The following is a 9,225-nucleotide window of genomic DNA, read 5'->3' as shown; positions in this document are numbered from 1 at the left end:
TCAATATATGTGAATGAACCTCTAATGAGATTGGTGCATTTGGAGTCGATAGGAACAAAGGAGGAGTTTTATGATATTCAATAATAAAATATCTTGTACTTCTGTTTCTCATGTTTATGGCCATCTCCTGTATGCGAGAACCTACGAATGCTATTGAGGACGAAAAGCTAAGGGAGTATGCCATGAAGCAATCAGAGAGGGCCCTATGGGGCTAGAAAAATCAATGAGGAGTAGGAAGATGATGAGGTTGAGAGGGGTGAGGAGGTGACATCTCTAGAAAAGTCGGGACACAATAAAGTCAGTGAGTGTACTAATTTAATGTATAGGGTGGTGGTGCTAATTGTTGGGAAATGTAGCATGCAATTTCAAAAAAATTCCTACGCTCACCCAAGATCTATCTAGGAGATGCATCACAATGACAGTGGCAGAGTGTGTCTATGTACCCTCGTAGATCGAAAGTGGAAGCGTTTGAAAACGCGGTTGATGTAGTCAAACTTCTTCTAGTTCCGACCGATCAAGCACCGATCATACGGCACCTCCGAATTCTGCACACATTCAGCTCGATGGCGTCCCTCAAACTCTTGATCCAGCAAAGTGTCGAGGAAGTAGATGAGTTCTGTCAGCACGACAGCGGGGTGATGGTGGTGGTGAAATGATCCGCGTAGGGCTTCGCCTAAGCACTACGAGAATATGACCGAGGGTGTAACCTGTGGAGGGAGGTGCCGCACAGGGCTAATAGATGTTGGTGTGTGTTCTAGGCGCCTCCCTCATATAAATAGGTGGGAGGGAGATGGGGCAGCCAAGGGGGCGCCCCAAGTAGGAGAAATCCTACTTGGGGGCCTTGTCCAATTCGCCCCCCTACCATGTTTTCCGGAGGGGGAAGGAAAGAGGAGGGAGGAGGGAAGGAAGGGGGAGGCCGAATCCCCCCTTCCTTCTCTCTTCCCCCTTTCCTTTCCCCTCTAGTGCAGCCCATATGGGGGGCGTAGCAGCCCCTACTAGCTGTTGCGTTTCCCCTCTTGGCCCATTAGGCCCATATCTTTGCTGCGGGTGCCCGGAACCCCTTTCCGGTGACCCGATATGTACCCGGTACCCCCGGAACACTTCTAGTATCCAATACCATCGTCCTATATATCAATCTTTACCTCTCGATCATTTCGAGACTCCTCGTCATGTCCGTGATCTCGTCCGGGACTCCAAACAACATTCGGTCACCAAAACATATAACTCATATAATACAAAATCGTCATCGAAAGTTAAGCGTGCGGACCCTACGGGTTTGTGAACTATGTAGACATGACCGAGACACCTCTCTGGTTAATAACCAATAGCGGAACCTAGATGCTCATATTGGCTCCTACATATACTACGGAGATCTTTATCGGTCGAACCGTAATGACAACAAACGTTATTCCCTTTGTCATCGGTATGTTACTTGCCTGAGAATCGATCGTCGGTATCTTCATACCTAGTTAAATCTCGTTACTGGCAGGTCTCTTTACTCGTTTCATAATACATCATCCCGCAACTAACTTATTAGTCACATTGCTTGCAAGGCTTCTTATGACGTGCATTACCGAATACCGGAGTATATGACATGAAGAAAGCAATAGCAATAAAACTGAACGATCAATATGCTAAGCTAATAGGTGGGTCTTGTCCTATGATCCCTTTCATCAAATAACAACACATGTCTATGGTTAGGAAACTTAACCATCATTGATTAATGAGCTAGTCTAGTAGAGGCTTAATAGGGACACAGTGTTTTGTCTATGTATCCACACATGTATCAAATTTTCGGTTAATACAATTCTAGGATGAATAATAAACATTTATCATCATGATGCGGCTGGAAGCTACATCGGAATTTCCCCAAAGAGGAAGGGATGATGCATCACAGCGATGGTAGGTATTTCCCTCAGTGATAAAACCAAGGTTATCAAACCAGTAGGAGAACCAAGCTACACTACGTAAAAAGCACCTGCACACAAATAACAAATACTCGTAACCTGACGTATTAAAGTGGTTGTCAATCTCTTTCGGGTAACGGCGCCAAAAATTGGCAAACGGACCTGAATAAATTGTAGTTGATTGATAGATCGAACGCCAAATAATATAAATAAGAATAAATTGTAGCAAGGTATTTTTTGTATTTTTGGTTTAATAGATCTGAAAATAAAAGGCAAATAAAATATATCGCAAAGGCAAATAATATGAGAAAGAGACCCGGGGGCGTAGGTTTCACTAGTGGCTTCTCTCAAGAAAAATAGCAAATGGTGGGTAAACAAATTACTGTTGGGCAATTGATAGAACTTCAAATAATCATGATGATATCCAGGCAATGATCATTACATAGGTGTCACGTCCAAGATTAGTATACCGACTCCTGCCTGCATCTACTACTATTACTCCACACATCGACCGCTATCCAGCATGCATCTAGCGTATTATGTTCATGGACAAACGGAGTAATGCAATAAGAACGATGACATGATGTAGACAAGATCTATTTATGTAGAAATAGACCCCATCGTTTTATCCTTAGTAGCAATGATACATACGTGTTGGTTCCCCTTCTGTCACTGGGATCAAGCACAGTAAGATCGAACCCACTACAAAGCACCTATTCCCATTGAAAGATAAATAGATCAAGTTGGCCAAACAAAACCCAAATATCGGAGAAGAAATACGAGGCTATAAGCAATCATGCATATAAGAGATCAAAGAAACTAAAATAACTTTCATAGATAAAAAGATAGATCTGATCATAAACTCAAAGTTCATCTGATCCCAACAAACACACCACAAAAAGAGTTACATCATATGGATCTCCGAGAGAACATTGTATTGATAATCAAAAGAGAGAGAGGAATCCATCCAGCTACTAACTACAGACCCGAAGGTCTACAAGGAACTACTCATGCATCATCGGAGAGGCATCAATGGAAGTGGTGAACCCCTCCGTGATGGTGTCTAGATTGGATCTGGTGGTTCTGGACTTAGCGGCGACTGGAATTCATTTTCATCGACTCCCCTAGGGTTTATGGAATGTTGGGGTATTTATAGAGTAAAGAGGCGGTCCGGGGTGCACCCGAGGTGGGCACAACCCACCAGGGCGCGCCTGGGCCCCCAGGCACACCCTGGTGGGTTGTGATCCCCTCAGAGCACCCCCAGGCGCTTCTCCGGCCCATTGGGTGTCTTCTGGTCCAAAACAATCCACAAAAAGTTTCGCTGTGTTTGGACTCCGTTTGATATTGATTACCTGTGATGTAACAAACATGCAAAAAAACAGCAACTAGCACTTGGCACTATGTCAATAGGTTAGTACCAAAAAATGATATAAAATGACTATAAAATGATTATAAAACATCCGAGAATGATAATATAACCAGATGGAACAATCAGAAATTATAGATACGTTGGAGACGTATCAGCATCCCCAAGCTTAATTCTTGCTCGTCCTAGAGTAGGTAAATGATAAAAACAGAATTTTTGATGTGGAATGCTGCCTAACATGTCATCTCATATTATTTTCTTTATAGCATGGACATTTGGACTTTTATATTGTTCAAAGTAATAGTCTAGTTTTGACATGATAACTTAAATACTCAAGCATATTAACAAGCAACCAAGTCTTTCAAAATATCAACGCTAAAATAAGTTATCCCTAGCCCATCATGCTCAAACATTGATCCATTCATGAAACACACTTGCATATTAGCTACACCCAATGCTCAAGTACAATCATAGTGCCCCCTACTTGGTGCTTTATAAGAGAAGATGGAGACTCAAATTCAAAAATAAAAAGTGCATATAGTAAAAAAGAAAGGCCCTTCACGGAGGGAAGTAGGGATTTGTAGAGGTGCCAAAGCTCAAAGCGAAAATTTAGAGATATTTTTTTTTGAAAGGCATACTTTTCCCACCAAGGAAAACGACTTAGAGTTCCCAACACTTTCCATGCTAGATATATCATAGGCGGTTCCCAAACAGAAATTAAAGTTTATTCCTTTTTCCACCATACTTTCACTTTCCATGGCTAACCGTATCCACGGGTGCCTTCCATACCAACACTTTCCAAGGAATTTATTATTTGATAACATGAAGTAAATTCATTTTTCATTTCGGGACTGGGAATCCCTAATATCTTTGCCTTATTCTTGTGCAATGATAAGTGAATAAACACTCATCGTGAGAATAACACATCTCGCATGGAAAATATTAGCCACCCCTCACCGCCTCGCGAGCGGTATGAGCACACAAAAGAGAAATTTATTTTGAATATTAGAGATGGCACATACAAATTTTCTTAGAACGGCAAAAGAATACCGCATATAGGTAGGTATAGTGGACTCATGTGGCAAAACTAGTTTAAAGAATTTTGGATGCACAAGTAGTGATCATACTTAGTGCAAAATGAAGGCTAGCAAAAGATTGAGAAGCGACCAACCAAGAAACGAATAATCTCATAAGCGAGCATTGAGCATAGTTAACACCGAATAATGCACCACAAGTAGGATATAATTTCATTGCATAATTATTGACTTTCGTGCTTGCATAGGGAATCACAAACCTTAACACCAGTATTGTTACTAAAGCATAATTACTTATCAAGATGACTCACATATCACATCATCATATCTCAAAACTATAACTAAGAATCAAGTTTATTTTGTCCAATGATCTTCATGAAAGTTTTTATTATATCCTTCTTGGATATCTATCACTTTGGAACTAATTTTCACGTGTTGCTTTTGACAATCTCAAACAAATATAAGTGAAGATCATGAGCAGAAAATTTCTTTCTCTCAAATTAATTTAAGTGAAGCAAGAGAGAATTTCTTGAAAATTTTACTAACTCTCAAATAAATCTAAGTGAAGCAAGAGAGCATTTCTTCAAAAATACTAAATCACACCATGCTCAAAAAGATATAAGTGAAGCACTAGAGCAAATCCATAGATCATAAAAAAATTAAGTGAAGCATAGAGAGCAATTCTAACGAGTCATGGCATAATTTTGGCTCTCTCAAATAGGTGTGTCCTGCAAGGAATCAAGACTTAAAACACAAAATAAAACAAGCAAAGACTAATATCATACAAGACGCTCCAAGCAAAACACATAGTATGTGACGAATAAAAATATAGCTTCGAGTAAAATACCGATGGTCGCTAGAAGAAAGAGGGGATGCCACTCGGGGCGTCCCCAAGCTTAGTTCTTGCTCTATTTGGATAATAGCTTGGGATGCCGGGGCATCCCCAAGCTTAGGCTCTTCTTACTCCTTATTCCTTCATCCATCGCAAGAAAAACCAAAACTTGAAAACTTTAATCACACAAAACTCAACAAAACCTTCGTGAGATCCGTTAGTATAAGAAAACAAATCACCACTACAAGTACTGTATCAAACCAATTCATATTTTATCCTTGCATTATATCTACTGTATTCCAACTTTTCTATGGAAAAACGCATCAAAGAAAACCATAGAATCATCAAAACAAGCACACAATGCAAAGAAAACAGAATCTGTCAAAAACAGAACAGTCTGTAGCAATCTGGATATTTCGAATACTTTTGTAACTCCAAAAACTCTGAAAAATTAGGAAGACCTGGGGAATTTGTATATTAATCTTCTGCAAAACGAATTGGTAATTTATCGCTCTCTGGTAAAAATGAGAATTATTTCTGTGAGCGCGAAAGTTTCTCTTTTTCAGCAAGATCAAACAACTATCACCCAAGAAAATCCTAAAGGCTTTACTTTGAACAAACACTCATTAAAACACAAAAAACACAATCTTAACAGTAGCATAATTGTGCTAAAACTCAAGAAAAGAAAGCAAAAAACCAAAAAAATGCATTGGGTTGCCTCCCAACAAGCGCTATTGTTTTACGCCCCTACCTAGGCATAAAGCAAGGATCTAAGTTTTGTCATCTTTGTATTGAGATCCATAATATGCCCTCATGATTGATTTATATGGTGGCCTAATTATTTTTCTAGGAAGTGTTCCATACCATTCCTTAGTGGAAATTGAAACTTAATATTGCCTTTCATATCAATCACGGCACCGATAGTGCGTAAAAATGATCTACCAAGAATAATTGGACAAGACGGATTGCAATCAATATCAAGAACAATAAAATCTATGGGAACATAATTCCTATTTGCAAGAATAAGAACATCATTAATTCTTCCCATAGGATTTTTAATAGTAGAATCCGCCAAGTGCAAATTTAAAGAACACTCTTCAATATCGATAAGACCAAGCACATCACATAAAGATTTCAGAATTGTAGAAACACTAGCACCCAAGTCACACAAAGCAAAACACTCAAAAATTTTAATCTTAACTTTGATAGTAGGTTCCCATTCATCATGTAATTTTCTAGGAATTGAAACTTCTAATTCCAACTTTTCCTCTAAAGCTTTCATCGTAGCATCAACAATATGTTTAGTAAAAGCATTATTTTGTTCATAAGCATTGGGTGAATTTATCATGGATTGCAACAAAGAAATACAATCAATCAAAGAGAAACTATCATAATTAAAGTCTTTGTAATCGAAAAGAGTGGGTTCATCACTAGTTAAAGTGTTGACCTCTTCAAACCCACTTTTATCAATTTTCTCAACAAGATTTTCACCCTCCGAAAAATCGGGGCCTTCTAACTAAAGTTGAATCTTCTCTAGTCCATTTTTCATCAATCTTGACTTTACTAAACAAGGAACCAATAGAAGAAACACCAATCATTTTAAGATCTTCATCACTTTTATGAAAGTAATCACTAGAAAACGCCTTTTCTAAAAATTCTCTTCAAGCTCTAAGCATAAGGATTCTTTTCTTACTTTCATCCATAGAAACATAAAGAGCTTTAATTGATTCCTCAACTTTAGGCACACAAAATTTCATCTTGAGATTTTGTACATCATGAGAAATTCTATCAACACTTCTAGACAAATCATCAATCTTATTCAACTTTTCTTCTATGGTAGTGTTGAAAACCTTTTGTGTGTTGATAAATTATTAAATTCTTTAATATTATTCTCAAGATCAGAGGTGTTCCTATTATTATTATAAGAAGGATTTCCATAGGAATTACCATAATTATTAGAGGAATTACTAGGAAAAGGCATAGGATTAAAATTACCTCTATAAGCATTGTTATTGAAATTGTTTTGCGAGATAAAATTCACATCTACAACATCACTATTTTTCTCAATCAAAGTAGACAAAGGCATATCATTGAAATCAATAGGAGCACTTTTACTAGCAACCAATTTCATAAGAGCACAAACTTTTTCACTCAAAGAAGAAATTTCTTCAACCGAATTAACTTTTTTACTAGTAGGAGTTCTTTTGGTATGCCATTGTGAATAATTTGCCATGATATTATCAAGCAATTTGGTGGCTTCACCCAAAGTAATTTCCATAAAAGTACCACCCGCGGCGGAGTCTAAAAGATTACAAGAAATAAATTCAACCCCGCATATAAATTTTGTATGATCATCCAATGATTTAACCCATGAGCTGGGCAATTCCTTAGCATCATTTTCATCCTTTACCAAGATTGTGCAACATGCTCATGTTCAAGTTGCTTGAAATTCATGATCTGGGTTCTAAGGGAAATAACTTTTGCGGGCAGAAAATACTTAGTGATAAAAGCGTCTTTGCACTTATTCCAAGAATCGATACTATTATGAGGCAAAGAAGAAAACCAAATTTTTGCAGAATCATGCAAAGAAAACGGAAATAATTTCGCATTCACAATATCATTGTCCACATCTTTTTTCTTTTTCATATCGCACAATTCCACGAAGGTATTAAGATGGGACGCGGCATCCTCATTAGGAGTACTAAAAAATTGATCTTCCATAACAAGATTCAGCAAAGCAGTATTAATATCACAAGACTCCTGTGACAGCCTAGTTTTGCCCTCTCTCATTTGCTTGATTTTCTTTTGGGTTCAATTTGAAACCTGGAGTTTTTGAATCTTTTCATATGGACTTAAACACTTGGGTACCCTTGGCTTTCACCCAAGTGCTTCATTTCCCTCCCTTATCATCATTCCCCTTCTGATCCACCCCAAAATAATCTTTGGAATATTTTTCTTAAGTGAAAAATATCCATTTCTCTCTCAAAAACCCTAGCTAGATCACTATGCTCCAAAGCAACCCTAATTTTTATGGCTCAGAAAAATCTGAGATAATTCAAATATATTCTTTGAACCCTAGAGCACATTCCTGAGCAAAAATATTTCATCACTTTTTGGAATATTTTTTCTACAGAAAATATTTTTTTGTTCTGGACAGAATTGGTGGTTTCTACAGCAAATACCATTTTACTTGCTCCATTGTGCCTGTTTTTTCTTGTGCATCTTCACCTTAGTAACTCATGGCTAACCTCCAAAGCACAGCCTCCAACTCATAGCCATTTGACCTCAGTAACCTCTCAAAGTTACTGACCAGAAACTTACCTAGCATGTAAAAACTTCTCTACTGCACCTGGATCCAAACCAAAGCATGGTAACCTCTCAATCTACCAAGGACAACATGCCAGACATGAAGTTTAGGCTTAGATCGGCTTGATGTCTAATAACCCACAAGTATAGGGGATCGCAACAGTTTTCGAGGGTAAAGTATTCAACCCAAATTTATTGATTCGACATAAGGGGAGCCAAAGAATACTCTCAAGTATTAGCAGCTGAGTTGTCAATTCAACCACACCTGGAAACTTAATATCTGCAGCAAAGTGTTTAGTAGCAAAGTAATATGATAGTAGTGGTAACGGTAGCAAAAGGTAACAATAGTAAAAGTAATGTTTTTGGTATTTTGTAGTGATGATAGCAATAATGATGGGAAAGTAAATAAGCGAAGAACAATATATGGAAAGCTCATAGGCAATGGATCGGTGATGGAGAATTATGCTAGATGCGGTTCATCATGTAACAGTCATAACCTAGGGTGATATAGAACTAGCTCCAGTTCATCAATGTAATGTAGGCATGTATTCCGAATATAGTCATACGTGCTTATGGAAAAGAACTTGCATGACATCTTTTGTCCTACCCTCCCGTGGCAGCGGGGTCCTTACGGAAACTATGGGATATTAAGGCCTCCTTTTAATAGAGTACCAGAACAAAGCATTAACACATAGTGAATACATGAACTCCTCAAACTACGGTCATCACCGGTAAGTATCCCGATTATTGTCACTTCGGGGTTAACGGATCATAACACAT

Source organism: Triticum dicoccoides, chromosome 4A (genome assembly GCF_002162155.2).
Source record: "Triticum dicoccoides isolate Atlit2015 ecotype Zavitan chromosome 4A, WEW_v2.0, whole genome shotgun sequence".
Lineage (NCBI taxonomy): Eukaryota > Viridiplantae > Streptophyta > Magnoliopsida > Poales > Poaceae > Triticum > Triticum dicoccoides.
This window is presented reverse-complemented; position numbering follows the sequence as displayed.